Below are 19,697 nucleotides of genomic sequence, written 5' to 3' on the forward strand. Positions count from 1 at the left end.
ACCACAGAGGCGGCTAAATCCAGCCATGAAGGAAGTGGTGCAGAAAGAGGTTACCAAATTACTAGAGGCTGGGATTATTTATCCTATTTCTGATAGCCCCTGGGTGAGCCCTGTCCAAGTCGTCCCAAAAAAGGGAGGCATGACAGTAATTCATAATGAAAAAAATGAACTGGTTCCTACAAGAACAGTTACAGGGTGGCGCATGTGTATTGACTACAGAAGGCTCAATACAGCCACCAGAAAGGATCATTTTCCTTTACCATTCATAGACCAGATGCTAGAAAGACTAGCAGGTCATGATTATTACTACTTTTTGGATGGCTACTCAGGCTATAACCAGATTGCAGTAGATCCTCAGGATCAAGAGAAAACAACATTCACATGTCCATCTGGAGTGTTTGCTTATAGAAGGATGCCATTTGGGCTGTGTAATGCGCCTGCAACCTTCCAGAGATGCATGCTCTCTATTTTCTCTGATATGGTGGAAAACTTTCTGGAAGTCTTCATGGATGACTTCTCAGTATATGGAGACTCATTCAGCTCCTGTCTTGATCACCTGAAACTTGTTCTGAAAAGATGCCAAGAGACCAACCTAGTTTTAAACTGGGAAAAATGTCACTTCATGGTGACTGAAGGGATTGTTCTTGGGCATAAAATCTCAAACAAGGGAATAGAGGTGGATCAAGCAAAAATAGAGGTAATTGAAAAATTACCACCACTTGCCAATGTTAAGGCAATCAGAAGCTTTCTGGGGCATGCAGGATTCTATAGGAGGTTTATAAAGGATTTTTCAAAAATTGCAAAACCTCTAAGCAATCTGCTAGCTGCTGACACGCCATTTGTGTTTGACACAGAGTGCCTGCAGGCGTTTGAAACGCTGAAAGCTAAGCTGGTCACAGCACCAGTTATTTTTGCACCAAACTGGACATTACCATTTGAGCAAATGTGTGATGCCAGTGATCACGCCATTGGTGCAGTGTTGGGACAGAGGCATGATAAGCTTCTGCACGTCATTTATTACGCTAGTCGCGTTCTAAATGATGCCCAGAAAAATTACACAACCACAGAAAAAGAATTACTTGCAGTGGTTTACGCCATTGACAAGTTCAGATCATACTTAGTAGGATCAAAAGTGATTGTGTATACTGATCATGCTGCTCTTAAATATCTACTCACAAAGCAGGATTCAAAACCCAGGCTCATCAGATGGGTGTTGCTTCTGCAAGAGTTTGATATAGAAATAAGAGACAAAAAAGGGACAGAAAACCAAGTGGCTGATCATCTGTCCCGGATATAGCCAGTAGAAGGGACGCCCCCCCTCTCTTGAGATCTTTGAGACCTTTCCAGATGAGCATCTATTTGCCATTCAGGAAACACCATGGTTTGCCGATATTGCAAACTATAAAGCTGCAAGGTTCATACCCAAGGAGTACAACAGGATACAAAAGAAGAAATTAATTACTGATGCAAAGTACTACTTGTGGGATGAACCTTATCTCTTTAAGAGATGTGCAGACGGAATAATCCGTAGGTGTGTGCCTAGAGAAGAAGCATAGAGGATCCTGTGGCATTGCCATGGATCTCAATATGGAGGCCATTTCGGAGGTGAGCGAACAGCCACCAAGGTCCTCCAATGTGGCTTCTATTGGCCCACACTCTATAAAGATTCCCGAGAGTTTGTACGTAACTATGACAGTTGCCAAAGAGCTGGTAATCTGCCTCATGGTTACGCCATGCATCAACAAAGAATCTTGGAAATTGAGTTGTTTGACGTATGGGGAATTGACTTCATGGGACCTTTCCCACCATCATACTCAAACACTTATATTCTGGTGGCAGTTGACTATGTATCAAACTGGGTTGAGGCCATTGCCACACCCACCAATGATACTAAAACAGTGCTGAAGTTCCTCCAGAAACATATCTTTAGCAGGTTTGGTGTCCCTAGAGTACTAATCAGTGATGGGGGCACTCACTTCTGCAATAAACAGCTTTACTCTGCCATGGTTCAGTATGGAATTCGCCATAAGGTGGCTACTCCATATCATCCACAAACTAATGGGCAAGCTGAAGTCTCTAACAGAGAATTAAAGAGAATCCTAGAATGGACAGTAAGTACCCGTAGAAAGGATTGGGCACGGAACTTGGATGATGCTATGTGGGCTTACAGAATAGCATTCAAGACCCCTATAGGGACCTCTCCATACCAACTTGTGTATGGTAAGGCATGTCACCTGCCCGTGGAACTGGAACATAAAGCCTACTGGGCAACCAGATTCCTAAACTTTGATGCCAAATTAGCAGGAGAAAAAAGATTGCTCCAGCTAAATGAGCTAGAGGAATTCAGATTCACAGCTTTCGAAAATGCCAAGCTTTATAAAGAGAAATAAAAAAAGTGGCATGACAGCAAGCTGTCATCTAAAATCTTTGAGCCAGGACAGAAGGTTCTGCTGTTCAACTCTAGACTCAGGCTATTCCCCGGGAAATTGAAATCCCGGTGGAGGGGACCATACGTGATTACGAGTGTATCACCATATGGTTATGTGGAGCTTCAAGATATTGATTCTGATAAGAGGTTCATTGTCAATGGACAGAGAATCAAGCATTATCTTGAAGGCAACATTGAGCAAGAGTGCTCAAGGCTGAAGCTAGACTAAAAGCTCAGCAAGGTCCAGCTAAAGATAATAAAGAAGCACTTGCTGGGAGGCAACCCAGCCATGGGGCATCAATCCTCTAAGCAATTTGCCCCATTTCTATTTTTATTTTTATTTGTTTATATAGAGTTCATTGATAACAAGGTAAAGAATCAATTGCATAAGTTCACAGGGTTACAGAAGGAATCTACACACAAAACAGAGAAAAAGAGCTCACTGGCAAGAAAACGCCAGTAAGGATAGCAATCTGGCGTTCAACGCCAGAAAAGGGCAACAACTGGGTGTTGAACGCCCAGGAGAACAGCATTTGGGCGTTGAACGCCCAAAACAGGCAGTGTTTAGGCGTTCAAACGCCAGGATGATGGGGAGGAGGCAACTTCATTTTTCTTCATATTTTTTCATTCTAATCTTGATTTTCATACTTCAATTCATGAGTTCTTGCATAAACATGTTAAGAACCCTGATTTCTAAAATCCCTAATTTCTAAAAATCCTACTTTAAAAATATCAAATGTATCTTAATCCATAAGCACCAAGCCTCTTTGCAAATTCAATCCAACTCTTTTCAAATCCTTTTTTCAAAACAAATCTAATTTTTTTTCCAACTAATATCTTTTTCAAATCTCCACATTATCTTTTTCAAAATCTAGATTTATCTTTTTAAAAAATCTTTCATATCTTTTCAATTTTAAACTATATCCTCTCTTATCATATCTTCTATCTTATCTTTTCCAAATCAATCTTTTTATCATATCTTTATCTCTTTTTTTTCGAAAACCCACCCTCCCCCCTTTAAATTTGAGTTCGGCCTCCCTCCCCTCCCATCAACAATTGCACCTAGCTCTCCTTCTTTTCCTCTCCTTTCTTTTCTTTTGCTTGAGGACAAGCAAACTTCTAAGTTTGGTGTGTTTATCCGCGATCACTAAGATCATGACTCCTAAAGGAAAACAACCCATTCTAAGAGGCAAGAAAGAGAGCGTTCCAAAACCACTTTGGAATCAAGGGAAGTTCTTATCTAAAGAACATTCAGACCATTATAAAAAAATAATGGGTCTGAGATCAGTGATCCCGGAAGTTAGATTCGATCTGAAAGAAGATGAATATCCAGAGATCCAGGAGCAAATTCGAATCAGGAACTGGGAAGTCCTAGCTAATCCTGAAACGAAAGTGGGAAGGAATATGGTCCAGGAGTTCTATGCTAATATGTGGCAGACTAACAAGCAAAAACTATCTGGAACTGCTTTCTATGAATATCGGACCATGGTCAGAGAAAAGATTGTTCATACCATCCCTGATAAGATCAGAGAGATCTTAAAGCTACCTCAGCTGAAAGATGATCCAGACTCCTTCAACAGGAGAATGATGAGAACAGACAAGGGCCTGGATAAGATTCTGGAGGACATATGTATCCCTGGAGCCAGGTGGACCACCAACACAAAGGGTGTCCCAAATCAACTCAAGAGAGAGGATCTCAAACCAGTCGCCAGAGGATGGCTGGACTTCATTGGGCATTCTCTGTTGCCTACTAGCAACCGTTCTGAAGTCACAGTTAAAAGAGCAGTGATGATCCATTGCATCATAATGGGAAAGGAAGTGGAAGTTCATCAGCTGATCTCAGCTGAATTCTACAAAATTGCTAACAAAAATTCTAAAGAGGCCAGGTTGGCTTATCCAAACGTGATTTCTCTGCTCTGCAAGGATGCTGGGGTAAGGATGGGAATAACTGAGTATATCTCAGTTGAGAAACCAATCACCAAAGCATCAATGGAAAAACAACAAGCACAGGATGATCCCACCAAGAAGAAAACACAGGAATCTCTCCCAGAAATCCCTCAATCTGAATACTGGGAGTATCTTGAGACGTCTATCACTAAGATACGGGAAGCTATGGAGCAAATAATAAAAGAACAGAAGGAACACAGTCAAATGCTGACCTATATGTTTAAAGAACAAGAGGAGCAAGGGCGTGACTTAAGGGAATTGAAGCGCCAGAAGTTATCTCTTGAAGAATCAAGCACCCCACGGATCAGAGGAACACCCATTTCCCGGAACAAAGGTTGTTAAATTCCAATTTCTGCTTTAACTCTGTGATAGTGTCATTAGAGAAGTTCACCTTAGGTGTCATATAGTAGTAATTAGTATCTATTTTGATTTTATCTCCAATTAAGCCATAGTTTATTTTTCTCATCATCAGCAAACATGAATAAAATAGTAGATCTTTTGAATAAGAGGCAATAAAATTTCGAGTTTTAATAAGAGAAATTCTAATTAGTTACATGTGGTGGCAATACTTTCTGTCTTCTGAATGAATGCTTGAACAGTGCATATGTCTTTTGAATTTGCTGTTTAAGACTGTTAAATATGTTGGCTCTTGAAAGAATGGTGAACATGAGACATGTTATTGATAATCTGAAAAATCATAAAAATGATTCTTGAAGCAAGAAAAAGCAGCAAAAAAAAAAAAGAAAAGAAAAGCAGAAAAAGCCAATAGCCCTTAAAATCAAAAGGCAAGGGTAATAAAAAGGATCCCAAGGCTTTGAGCATCAGTGGATAGGATGGCCTAAGGGAATAAAATCCTGGCCTAAGCGGCTAAATCAAGCTGTCCCTAACCATGTGCTTGTGGCGTGAAGGAGTCAAGTGAAAACTTGAGACTGAGCGGTTAAAGTCAAGGTCCAAAGCAGAAAGAAGAGTGTGCTTAAGAACTCTGGACACCTCTAATTGGGGACTTTAGCAAAGCTGAGTCACAATCCAAAGGGTTCACCCAATTATGTGTCTGTGGCATTTATGTATCCGGTGGTAATACTGGAAAACAAAGTGCTTAGGGCCACGGCCAAGACTCATGAAATAGCTGTGTTCAAGAATCATCATACTAAAATAGGAGAATCAATAACACTATCTGAATTCTAAGTTCTTATAGATGCCAATCACTCTGAGCTTCAATGGATAAAGTGAGATGCCAAAACTGTTCGGAAGCAAAAAGCTACTAGTCCCGCTCATCTAATTAGAATCTGAGCTTCACTCAAAAACTCTGAGATATTATTGCTTTTTGTTGTGATGAGCGGATATTTTATACGCTTTTTGGGGTTAATTTCATATAGTTTTTAGTATGTTTCGTTAGTTTTTAGTTTATTTTCATTAGTTTTTAGGAAAAATTCATATTTCTGGACTTTACTATGAGTTGTGTGTTTTTCTGTAATTTCAGGTATTTTTCTGGCTGAAATTGAGGGAGCTGAGCAAAAATCTGATTCAAGCTGAAAAAGGACTGCTGATGCTGTTGGATTCTGACCTCCCTTCACTCAAAGTAAATTTTCTGGAGCTACAGAACTCGAAATGGCGTGCTTCTAATTTCGTTGGAAAGTAGACATCCAGGGCTTTCCAGCAATATATAATAGTCCATACTTTGCTCAAGGATAGATGACGTAAACTGGCATTCAACGCCAGTTCTCTGCCCAATTCTGGCGTCCAGCGCCAGAAAAGGATCAAAAGTTGGAGTTCAACGCCAGAAATGGATCCAAACCTGGCGTTGAACGCCCAAAATGGCCTTATGCACGTGAATTGCTTAAGTCTCAGCCCCAGCACACACCAAGTGGGCCCCAGAAGTGGATCTCTATACCATCTGCTACAGTTTACTCATTTTCTGTAAACCTAGGCTACTAGTTTAGTATTTAAACAACTTTTAGAGACTCATTTTGTATCTCATGACATTTTAGATCAAAACTTTGTACTCTTTGACGGCATGAGTCTCTAAACTCCATTGTTGGGGGTGAGGAGCTCTGCTGTGTCTTGATGAATTAATGCAAGTATTTCTGTTTTCCATTCAAACATGCATGTTCCTATCTAAGATATCCTTTCGCGCCTAACTATGGAGAAGGTGATGATCAGTACTCATCACCTTCCTCAATCCATGAACGTGTGTCTGACAACCACCTCCGTTCTACATCAGATTGAATGAATATCTCTTAGATTCCTAAATCAGAATCTCCGTGGTATAAGCTAGATTGATGGCGGCATTCATGAGAATCCGGAAAGTCTAAACCTTGTCTGTGGTATTCCGAGTAGGATTTAGGGATTGAATGACTGTGACGAGCTTCAAACTCGCGAGTGTTGGGCGTAGTGACAGACGCAAAAGGAGGGTGAATCTTATTCTAGCATGATCGGGAACCTCAGATGATTAGCCGTGCTGTGACAGAGCATTTGGACCATTTTCACAAGAGGAGGGGATGTAACCATTGACAACGGTGATGCCCCAACACACAGCTTGCCATAGACGGACGTGCGTGCGTGAATCAGAAGACAAAGGAAAGCAGAGATTCAGAAGACAAAGCATCTCCAAAACTCCAACATATTCTCCATTACTGCATAACAAGTAACCTTTAACCCATGCTCTCTTGTTTATTCGCAATTCAACTGATAAATACAATTGACTTCCTGACTAAGAATTGCAAGATAACCATAGATTGCTTCAAACCAACAATCTCCGTGGGATTCGACCCTTACTCACGTAAGGTATTACTTGGACGACCCAGTGCACTTGCTGGTTAGTGGTACGAGTTGTGAAAAGTGTGATTCACAAATCGTGCACCATTTTGTTTGTGTTGTATGCCAGGGGAAAGAAGAGGTACATCCACCTCTTTTAATTCTGAACCAGAGAGGACATTTCTGAGATTGAGAAGAGAAGCAAGAGGGAAGGGAGTCATTGGAGAAAAAGAATCAGAAGAAGAGGTTCAAGAAATGGAGGATAACCCACCAAATCTACCTGAGGATGTGGCTAACAACAATGGCCAACCTCAGAGAAGAGTTTTAGCCTCTTACATTATCCCTAACTCAAGGAATTGTGGGAGCAGCATCCTAACCCCTAATGTCCATGCCAATAACTTTGAACTCAAACCTCAATTGATTACCCTGGTTCAGAATAATTGTCAATATGGAGGAAGTGCTGTTGAAGATCCAAACCAACACCTCTCTGTGTTTTTGAGAATTTGTGACAATGTCAAAACCAATGGAGTCCACCTTGACATCTATAAACTCTTGTTATTCCCATTTTCACTGAGAGACAAAGCCACACGTTGGTTAGAAATTATCCCTAAAGAAAGCATCACCAACTGGGATGATTTGGTTAGCAAATTTCTGGCCAAATTCTATCCACCTCAAAGAGTCATTAAGCTAAAAACTGATGTGCAAACCTTCAGACAACTAGAAGGAGAATTATTGTATGAAGCATGGGAGAGGTATAAATCTCTAATCAGAAGTTGTCCAGAGGGAATGTTCAGTGAATGAGTGGAGTTGCAGAACTTCTATGAAGGCTTATCCTTGCCTTCTAGGAAAGCTTTGGATTATTCATCAGGAGCATCCTTGCAAATGATAAAAACTGCTCAAGAGGCACATGATCTCATAGATATAGTGGCCAACAATGAGTATTTCTACTCCTCTGAAAGGCAAGCAGCTCCAAAGAAAGGTGTATTTGAACCTGAAGGAGTTGATACAATATTAGCTCAGAATAAACTCATGCACCAGAAGCTTCAACAGCAAATTGAAACAATGTCAAAAAGGATGGATGGTTTACAACTTGCAGCAGTGAGCACAACTAATCAACCACCAGTGGTGTGGGGACAGCAGGTGGAAAGCTATGAAGAGTAGCAACCTGAACAAGTGCAGTACATGCATAATCAAGGGTTTGGATCAAATGATTTCCATGGAGACACTTACAACTCATCTTGGAGAAACCACCCCAATCTGAAATGGGGAGAGAACCAGAACCAGCAACCTTGGCAAAGAAACTCCAACCAAAATAACTTCCGCAACACAAACCACCAAAACCATCAAAATACTAACCAAAATCCATACAGAGAACCACAAAACAATCAACCTCAATCCAACTTCTATCCACCCAATAACCCATCAACTAACCAAAATAACTTTCAACCCCCATCCACATCCCACACTCAACCACAACCACCCCAGGAATCTCAAAGAATCTCCAGCTTGGAGATGATGATGGAGAAAATGATCAAACATCAAGAATTGGCCAACAAGAACCATGAAGCTTCATTAAGGAATTTGGAGAGACAAATTGGACAATTGTCCAAGCAAACAGCAGCTGAAAGACCGACCAATGCACTGCCAAGTGACACTATTCCCAACCCCAAGGAATAATGCAAAGCCATTTAACTTAGGAGTGGAAGGACATTGGAGAATAATAAAGAAGCTAACAAGAAGCCATCTGAGGATGATAAGGCTGACAGTAAGAAGAAAGTTGCAATTAAAGAAAAGAACCAGGAAGAGCTCAAGGAGAAGGATGAGGAACCACAAGCTTCAAAGAAGGGGAAGCAAGCTATTGAGGAACACTCACAAGAACAGAGGAAAGAGGTGAAGCCTTACACTCCTCCTCTGTCATACCCTGAAAGATTGCAAAAGGAGATGAAGGATCAATAATTCCCCAAATTTTTAGAAGTTTTTAAGAAGTTGGAAATCAACATCCCACTTGCTGAAGCATTGGAGCAGATGCCTCTATATGCTAAATTCCTCAAAGAACTCATCAACAAAAAGAGAAGCTGGAACGAAAAGGAAATAGTGTTCCTAACTCAAGAGTGTAGTGCAGTAATTCTAAAAGGCATCCTACCAAAACTCAAGGATCCTGGGAGTTTCATTTTGCCTAGCACTATTGGTAATATATTCATTGATAACGCATTATGTGATTTAGGATCAAGTATCAACTTAATGCCCTTATCTATGATGAGAAAGTTATCCATAGAAGAAGTGAAACCTATAAGGATGACCTTGCAACTTGCTGACAGATCCATGGTAACCCCTAATGGAGTGGTCGAGAATCTCTTAGTCAAGGTGGATAAGTTCATTTTTCCAGTGGACTTTGTGGTTTTAGATTTGGATGAAGAGGGAAGTGACTCCATTATACTAGGAAGGCCTTTCCTAGCCACAGCAAGGACCATCATTGATGTAGAAAAGGGGGAAATGACTTTGAGAGCACATGATGAGAAGATCATTCTGAATGTCTTCAAGGAAACGCAGCATACTGTTGGAAAGAATAGCTGTATGAGAGTTGAAAAGGAAAACTTGAACTGGAAGGAAGAAGCCAAGGAGGCATTCATCAGCTCACCTGTGAAGCAAATGATAGACAGTGGAGAAGAAAAAGAGGGCAAGGAACATGTGAAGGCTAAGAAGAGAAGGCAGGAATAGATTGAAGATTTAATCATTGGGAAGAAAGTCCCTAACATAGAACCTGGTGCTAAGAAGAAGGGCCATCGAAGAAAGAAAAAAAGAGCAAAAAAGGGTTCCAAAAGGGTGGAAAAACAAAAGAATACCAACTGAAGAATTCTCAAAAGGGGACAGAGTAAGATTGATCTACCAGCAGTTGGACACAGATCCACAAATTGATGATTACTACACCGTCAATAAGATACTCTCACTGGAGCATATGGAGATTGATCATCAATACACAGGAAGAAGGCTCACAGTGAAAGGGGACAAGCTGAGGCACCATAATCATCAGCCACCCAAACAAGGGACCAATGTCAAGCTAGTGACAATAAAAGAGCGCTCCATGGGAGGCAGCCTATGATTTAATATTCTTGTTGTTATTTTAATTTCAATAATTAATGGTTTTTCTTGCATAAATTGAACTCTCATGAGCAGAATTTGATAGTTGCATACACTGTTTTGAAGCATATGACTGAGTCCTAAGTTTGGTGTGCCTAAAGGCACTCTAAGATGGCTTTTCAAGCAGGATGATCATATATCCATCTTAGAATATATACTCATTTATTTTATTGGAGTATATAGCCAAACATTAAGTTTGGTGTTTTACATATGCTAAGATACTCAAGAAAGTCACTCTTTGCTCAAAGAGTCAAGTTTATGAAAAGATAAATCATATCTTGCATCATTTTTGTGAATTTATTTTTGCTAAGGTAGAAAATAAAATGTCCTTTGTAATGAATGTACCAACCATAGCAGAAAACAACTTTGGGGTTCACCAATATTTTGTTTAATTTCAAAAGGGCATAGTTGGTTATTCATAAATGAGGAACATATAGCAATTTTTATTTTATATATATACTTTTCATTTGATAAACACCACCGTTTTACATTCAAACTTTGACTTCACTGTTGCCTTGATTGGAATGGATAGGGATAAAGAAGATCAAAGAAAGGGCAAACCATGTCATATACGGTTGTCCCAAGGAGGAAAAGTGAGTCACATGTTCTTGGAAATGGTTCTTTTGGGGGGCACAAATCTGCATGTTTTAGCACCCAGGAAACCGAGCCTTAGGCCCAATAAAGAGGTGATCTTTGTCCTCATCTATCATTACATACACACCATCCAATCCCTCCATAAAGCATCCTGATCCTCCAACCTTCAACGAAGCTTGCTATAAATAGCTTCATTTGAACCATGCTTCATGATGCCAGGGTATCTTGGCCAGTTTCACTGACCTTTTCTTTACTGTTTTTAGGTTAGTTTCATGCATTTCTTTAGAAAATAAGCTAGTTTTGGGTAGATATTCACTTATGCCTTGATTCAAGTATACATTGTGCATTTTACATAATTTTATGAGGATTTTGCATAAGTTTAGTGACAAATATTATGTTGCAATACTCATGACTTAGACTAGAGCTTTTATGCACTTTTTTGCTTGATTTCAGGACCAAAAGGAAGCAAGGAAAGGGGAGGTAACTTGCAAGATTAATGACAAAAGTGATTGCCAATAACACTCTCAAAAAGCCATCAATGCCCACATTAGAGAGTCACGTTAACTAAGTTAACGTGAACTCTAACGTGGAGAAGAGAAGTTGAGCCAACGTTAGTGACACTTAACATTGTCACTAACGTTGGCAATTACTCATAAGTGGCCACGTTAGAAGCCACGTTAACCTAGTTAACGTGGCCTCTAACGTTAAGAGGGGAAGAGAAGCCAACGTTAGTGACACTCAACATTGTCACTAACGTTGGCCTATGGTGCAAAGTACCACGTTAACTCCCACGTTAACTTGGTTAACGTGGGAACTAACGTAAGGGATGAAGAGTTGTCGACAACGTTAGTGACACTCAACATTGTCACTAACGTTGAAGCTACCACACAACCCCCAAGAGTCACGTTAACTTCCACGTTAACTTGGTTAACGTGGAAGCTAACGATGAGGAATGAAGGATGAGCCAACGTTAGTGACACTCAACATTGTCACTAACATTGGGATGGCTAAAGATGGCCACGTTAGAAGCCACGTTAAGCTAGTTAATGTGGACTCTAACATGAGACCTAGGGGCACATTGGAATGTTAGTGACAATGTTGAATGTCACTAACGTTCTCGAAGGATGGAAAGGGCTACGTTAGAAGCCACGTTAACCTAGTTAACGTGGGCTTTATCGTGAAGCAAGAAGGGGCACACTGGAACGTTAGTGACAATGTTGAGTGTCACTAACGTTCTCGAAGGTTAACAAGGCAACTTTAAAAGCCACGTTAACCTAGTTAACGTGGGTTTTAACGTGAGGCAAAGGGGTGCATTGGAACATTAGTGACAATGTTAAGTGTCACTAACGTTCTCGAACTTATATTCTCACTAAATATTAACACCCCTGACGTCCTGAACTAAAGTCTCCGCCCACTTCGCACTTTCTCTCTGCAAGTAAAGCCAAGCCCAAATAAAGAAAGGAACTGCTTCAAACTCAAGATCCAAAGGCCCAAGACTTGAAGAATCACACTAGAAGCTGAGAAGAGTAGTATATATAGGAGTAGCTTTGAATTGAGAAAAAGTTCTAAAGGCTGGGAAAAAGAGAACTACTCTCTATATTTACTTTCTTTGCAATTCTAGTTTTATGATGTATTCTCCATCTTTGTTTTCATTTTCAAGAGCTATGAACAACTAAACCCCTTTCATCGGGTTAGGGAGCTCTGTTGTTATTTGATGGATCAATACTAATTTTCATTATTCTTCTTCTATCTTTCCTCTTGATTTTACTTGAAAGCTTTCGATCTTCATCCAATTGAGTAGTTATCTTGGAAGAGAAGCTACTCAAACTTTGATCTCTTTTGAACCTTGAAAGAGGAATGAAGAGATCAAGCTAGAAATGCTTTCTCAAGCTGGACCAAATTGGGTTTGGATGGGTATGTGACTATAACCCTCTCAATACTTGATTTGGGAAATGCATGTGGTATAATCAGTGACCATACTTCATCTCTTCTCATGAGCAATTGACCAAGGAATTGGCTATTGATCAAGATTTGAGAGATTGAATTGCAAGAAATTGTAATTCAATCACTTAAGATTGCCAAGGAGATCAATGAGTGCATTGATTGAGGAAGAGATGAAAATGAACTTGATCCAGAGAATTGCAACATCTCCTAAGCCCAATGAACTCCCCATCTCTTATCTTACCCATTCTCTTTAATTTCTGCCATTTACTTTTATGAGCAAATCCCCCATTCCCATTTACAATTCTGTAATTTATTTTCAGTCATTTATTTCCAGTCCTTTAATTCTTGCATTTACTTTTCTGTTATTTACATTCCCGCCATTTTTATTTTCTGCAACTCTCAACCCAAATTCTGGATTCGCTCAACTAGAACATTCTTCTAATTAAAGTTGCTTGATCAATCAATCCCTGTGGGATTCGACCTCACTCTATTGTGAGTTTTTACTTGACGACAAATTCGGTACACTTGCCGAAGGGAGATTTGTTGAGAGACAAGTTTTCTGTAACTCTCAACCCAAATTCTGGATTCGCTCAACTAGAACATTCTTCTAATTAAAGTTGCTTGATCAATCAATCCCTGTGGGATTCGACCTCACTCTATTGTGAGTTTTTACTTGACGACAAATTCGGTACACTTGCCGAAGGGAGATTTGTTGAGAGACAAGTTTTCCGTGCATCAAGTTTATGGCGCCGTTGCCGGCGATTCATTGTGCATCAACAATGATTAAATTGGAAGATCACTAGATTGAGCATTTTTATTTTGTGAATTTCATTTTCTATTTGAGTGATTTACTTTTTGTTTTAGTTAAACTTCTTCCCTTCCCCCTCTGCTCTTTTGTTTTTCTTTGTTATTTTCAATTCTGTTTGCTAACCCACTAACTGTTTGATATATTGCATCACCCACAACTAACAGTAATTCTGACATAAATACTTTCTGCACCTATCTTTTCTTGCTTGCACTTGATGGTTGTATGACAGGGAGAAGAAGCGGGGCTTCAACTTCCTTCGATTCTGAACCTGAGAGGACCTTCCTTAGATTAAGGAGAGAGGCAAGAGGAAAGAAAGTGGTTGGTGCTGAGGAAGAAGAGGAATTCTTTGAAACCAAACATGGAAGAAAACATGGAAAATCATCATGAAGAAGATACTCACAACCATGGCAGAGGAGGTGGAGCAAATCATGCTGGGGAGGATAGAAGAGTTTTGGGCTCTTACATCAATCCAAACCCAGGCAATTGTGGAAGTAGCATCCAAAAGCCAACAATCCATGCCAACAACTTTGAACTTAAACCACAGCTCATCACCCTTATTCAGAACAACTGTTCGTTTGGAGGAGGTGTTCAAGAAGATCTCAATCAACATTTGACCACCTTCCTGAGAATATGTGACACAGTTAAATCTAATGGTGTTCATCCTGACGCCTATAAACTGCTCTTATTTCCTTTCTCACTCAGGGACAAGGCAGCCAAGTGGCTGGAATCCTTCCCAAGGGAGAGCTTGACAACTTGGGAGGATGTGGTGAACAAATTCTTAGCAAGATTCTACCCTCCTCAACGAATCAATAGGCTGAGAGCTGAGGTTCAAACTTTCAGGCAACAAGATGGTGAGACTCTATATGAAGCATGGGAGAGGTTCAAGGACTTAACAAGGAGGTGTCCACCTGACATGTTCAACGAATGGGTGCAGCTTCACATTTTCTATGAAGGGCTCTCTTATGAGTCAAAGAAGGCCGTAGTGATGCCAGGGCATCTTGGCCAGTTTCACTGACCTTTTCTTTACTGTTTTTAGGATAGTTTCATACATTTCTTTAGGAAATAAGCTAGTTTTGGGTAAATATTCACTTATGCCTTGATTCAAGCATACATTGTAAATTTTACATAATTTCATGAGGATTTTGCATAAGTTTAGTGACAAATATTATGTTGCATTACTCATGACTTGGACTAAAGCTTTGATGCACTTTATTGCTTGATTTCAGGACCAAAAAGGAAGCAAGAAAAGGGGAGGTAACATGCAAGATTAATGAGAAAAGTGATTTCCAATAACATTCTCAAAAAGCCATCAATGCCCACGTTAGAGAGTCACGTTAACTAAGTTAACGTGAACTCTAACATGGAGAAGAGAAGTTGAGCCAACGTTAGTGACACTTAGCATTGTCACTAACGTTGGCAATTACTCATAAGTGGCCACGTTAGAAGCCACGTTAACCTAGTTAACGTGGCCTCTAACGTTAAGGGGGGGAAGAGAAGCCAACGTTAGTGACACTCAACATTGTCACTAACGTTGGCCTATGGTGCAAAGTACCACGTTAACTCCCACGTTAACTTGGTTAACGTAGGAACTAACGTAAAGGATGAAGAGTTGTCGACAACGTTAGTGACACTCAACATTGTCACTAACGTTGAAGCAACCACACAACCCCCAAGAGTCACGTTAACCTCTACGTTAACTTAGATAACGTGGAAGCTAACGATGAGGAATGAAGGATGAGCCAACGTTAGTGACACTCAACATTGTCACTAACGTTGGGATGGCTAAAGATGGCTACGTTAGAGGCCACGTTAACCTAGTTAACGTGGACTCTAACGTGAGACCCAGGGGCACATTGGAACGTTAGTGACAATGTTGAGTGTCACTAACGTTCTCGAAGGTTGGCAAGGACCACGTTAGAAGCCACGTTAACCTAGTTAACGTGGGCTTTAACGTGAAATAAGAAGGGGCACACTGGAACGTTAGTGACAATGTTGAGTGTCACTAACGTTCTCGAAGGATTAATAAGCCACGTTAACCTAGTTAACGTGGGTTTTAACGTAAGGCAAAGGGGTGCATTGGAACGTTAGTGACAATGTTAAGTGTCACTAACGTTCTCGAACTTATATTCTCACTAAATATTAACACCCCTAACGTCTTGAGCTGAAATCTCTGCCCACTTAGCACTTTCTCTCTGCAAGCAAAGCCAAGCCCAAATGAAGAAAAAAACTACTTCAAACTCAAGATCCAAAGGCCCAAGACTTGAAGAGTAAACTAGAAGCTGGGAAGAGTAGTATATATAGGAGTAGCTTTGAATTGTAAAGAAGCTCTGGAGGCTGGGAAAAAGAGAACTACTCTATGTATTTTACTTTCTTTGCAAACTCTAGTTTTATGATGTATTCTCCATCTTTGTTTTCATTTTCAAGAGCTATGAACAACTAAACCCCTTTCATTGGGTTAGGGAGCTCTGTTGTAATTTGATGGATCAATACTAATTTTCATTATTCTTCTTCTATCTTTCCTCTTGATTTTACTTGAAAGCTTTCGATCTTCATCCAATTGAGTAGTTATCTTGGAAGAGAAGCTATTCAAACTTGGATCTCTTTTGAACCTTGAAAGAGGAATGAAGAGATCAAGCTAGAAATGCTTTCTCATGCTGGACCAAATTGGGTTTGGATGGGTATGTGACTATAACCCTCTCAATACTTGATTTGGGAAATGCATGTGGTATAATCAGTGACCATACTTCATCTCTGCTCATGAGCAATTGACCAAGGAATTGGCTATTGATCAAGATTTGAGAGATTGAATTGCAAGAAATTGTAATTCAATCACTTAAGATTGCCAAGGAGATCAATGAGTGCATTGATTGAGGAAGAGATGAAAATGAACTTGATCCGGAGAATTGCAACATCTCCTAAGCCCAATGAACTCCCCATCTTTGATCTTACCAATTCTCTTTAATTTCTGCCATTTACTTTTATGAGCAAATCCCCCATTCCCATTTACAATTCTGCAATTTATTTTCAGTCATTTACTTCCAGTACTTTAATTCTATCATTTACTTTTCTATTATTTACATTCCCGCCATTTTATTTTCTGCAACTCTCAACCCAAATCCTGGATTCGCTCAACTAGAACATTCTTCTAACTAAAGTTGCTTGATCAATCAATCCCTGTGGGATTCGACCTCACTCTATTGTGAGTTTTTACTTGATGACAACTTCGGTACACTTGCCGAAGGGAGATTTGTTGAGAGACAAGTTTTCCGTGCATCAAGTTTATGGCGCCGTTGCCGGGGAATTGATTGTGCATCAACAATGATTAGATTGGAAGATCACTAGATTGAGCATTTTATTTTGTGAATTTCATTTTCTGTTTGAGTGATTTACTTTTTGTTTTAGTTATACTTCTTCCCTTCTCTTTCTACTCTTTTGTTTTTTCTTTGTTATTTTCAATTCTGTTTGCTAACCCACTAACTGTTTGATATATTGCATCACCCATAACTAACAGCAATTCTGACACAAATACTGTCTGCACCTATTTTCTCTGCTTGTACTTGTTGGTTGTATGACAAGGAGAAGAAGCGGGGCTTCAACTTCCTTTGATTCTGAACCGGAGAGAACCTTCCTTAGACAAAGGAGGGAGGCAAAAGAAAAACAAGTAGTTGGTGCTGAAGAAGAGGAGGAACAGTTTGAGGAATACTTTGAACCAAACATGGAAGAAAACATGGAAAATCATCATGAAGAAGAGACTCACAACCATGGCAGAGGAGGTGGAGCAAATCATGCTGGGGAGGATAGAAGAGTTTTGGGCTCTTACATTAATCCAAACCCAGGCAATTATGGAAGTAGCATCCAAAAGCCAACAATCCATGCCAACAACTTTGAACTTAAACCACAGCTCATCACCCTTGTTCAGAACAACTGTTCGTTTGGAGGAGGTGTTCAAGAAGACCCCAATCAACATTTGACCACCTTCCTGAGAATATGTGACACAGTGAAATCTAATGGTGTTCATCCTGACGCCTATAGACTACTCTTATTTCCCTTCTCACTCAGAGACAAGGCAGCCAAGTGGCTGGAATCCTTCCCAAAGGAGAGCTTGACAACTTGGGAGGATGTGGTGAACAAATTCTTAGCAAGATTCTACCCTCCTCAACGAATCAATAGGCTGAGAGCTGAGGTTCAAACCTTCAGGCAACAAGATGTTGAGACTCTGTATGAAGCATGGGAGAGGTTCAAAGACTTAACAAGGAGGTGTCCACCTGACATGTTCAACGAATGGGTCTAGCTCCATTTTTTATGAAGGGCTCTCTTATGAGTCAAAGAAGGCATTAGACCATTCATCTGGAGGATCCTTGAACAAGAAGAAGACCATTGAGGAAGCCATAGATGTTATTGAAACAGTAGCAGAAAACGACTACTTCTATGCTTCCGAAAGAGGGAACACAAGAGGAGTGATGGAGCTAAACAATGTAGATGCTCTGTTGGCCCAAAACAAGCTTATTACCCAGCAGCTGGCTGACCTCACCAAGAAGATGGAGAGGAACCAAGTAGCAGCAATCTCCACTTCATCAACAACACAAGAAGGAGTAAACGAAGAAGCAGAGGGGAGTCAGGAGCAATCCAACTATATTGGGAATTCACCAAGGAAAAACTATGATCCATACTCCAAGACTTACAACTCTGGATGGAGAAACCACCAAAACTTTGGGTGGGGAAGTGAGCAAGATTAAAAGCAATTCACCCAGAGGACATCTCAACACCCCCACAACAACACTTCTCCACATACTTATCAAAACCAAAACAACACGTCTGCTCCGAATCACTCATCAATTGATGACAAGCTCTCTAAGATTGAAGCCTTACTTGAAGGAATATGCCAAGAGATTCAAGAAAATAAGGTGTTCAAAGAGGAGGTGCGAGCCAATATCAAGAACCAGGGAGAGACCATCAGGAAGCTGGAATTTCAGGTGGGATATTTAGCTGAGAAGATTCCCAAACCTACTGATAGCTTCCCAAGTGACACGGAGAAAAACCCCAAGGGAGAAGCAAAGAAAGTAAGATGGGAAGATTGCAAAATGGTCACTACAAGTGATCAAGAGATTGAAGACAAGCAAAGCAAAGTGTGCAAACAACCTGAAGATAACTCAACAAAGGAGGAGGATAGAGATCACAAAGAACCAGAAATCTCACAACAAGAGCTGCTGAAGCTCTATGCACCATTCCCTCAACTGCTCAATGGTGCTGTGGGAAAAAGAATATACTCAAGGTTCCTAGACTTGTTTGCATCTCTGCATGTGAACATACCATTCATCAAGGCAATTCAACAAATGCCTGCATTCATCAAGTATATGAAAGAACTTCTTCCCAGGAAAAGCTCACTCAAGGGAGGGCAGACTATAGTGATGAACAAGGAATGTAGTGCCCTTATTCAACCTGAGTTGCCTACAAAAAGAAAAGACCCAGGAAGTTTTCATATACCTTGTGCCATAGGTGAAAACATGTTCGACAGAGCACTATGTGATTTAGGGGCCAGCATCAACTTACTGCCCTTATCCCTGGTGAAGAGGCTGCAGATCAATGAGATAATGCCCACAGATGTCATTATCAGATTGGCTGACAAAACTCAAAAGCAAGCAATAGGAGTGGTGGAAAATGTGTTGCTAAAAGTTGGGAAGTACTTTCTCCCAACAGACTTTGTCATTTTGGACATGGAAGAGAGTCACACTCATCCAATCATATTGGGAAGACCATTCCTAGCTACGGCCAGAGCACTTATTGATGTAGAGAAAGGGGAGCTAATATTGAGAATCCATGATGAACGACTCAGCTTCAATGTTTTCAAACTCTCACAAGAAACAGATCAAGAGGACAAGGAACTAAGCACAAATGATAATGAGACACTGAAGGAGGAAACAAGCACTGAAGCACAGCCAGTTCATTCTGAGATCTCCTTAACTAACAAACAAGGAAAACAGCAATTGCCACAGCTCAAGGAAAAGTTGGAGGAACCTAAACCTCTAGAGGCAGGTGAAGACAGCACCACAGCACCTTTAGAAAAAGAGGTCACCAAGGGGAAGG

At 40.4% G+C, this 19,697-nt stretch overlaps 2 non-coding genes across 2 annotated transcripts; both read right to left on the minus strand.

The window, feature by feature from the left end:
• Positions 1 to 14,424: 14,424 nt before the first annotated feature.
• LOC148580912 (small nucleolar RNA R71) lies at positions 14,425 to 14,528 on the minus strand. Its single transcript, XR_015899344.1, has one exon. It is a non-coding gene; the product is annotated as a small nucleolar RNA R71 (small nucleolar RNA).
• Positions 14,529 to 17,781: 3,253 nt separating this feature from the next.
• Positions 17,782 to 17,885, minus strand: LOC148580913 (small nucleolar RNA R71). Its single transcript, XR_015899712.1, has one exon. It is a non-coding gene; the product is annotated as a small nucleolar RNA R71 (small nucleolar RNA).
• Between the last annotated feature and the right edge of the window lie 1,812 nt (positions 17,886 to 19,697).

Source organism: Arachis ipaensis, chromosome B10, assembly GCF_059453495.1.
Source record: "Arachis ipaensis isolate K30076 ecotype BB chromosome B10, ASM5945349v1, whole genome shotgun sequence".
NCBI lineage: Eukaryota > Viridiplantae > Streptophyta > Magnoliopsida > Fabales > Fabaceae > Arachis > Arachis ipaensis.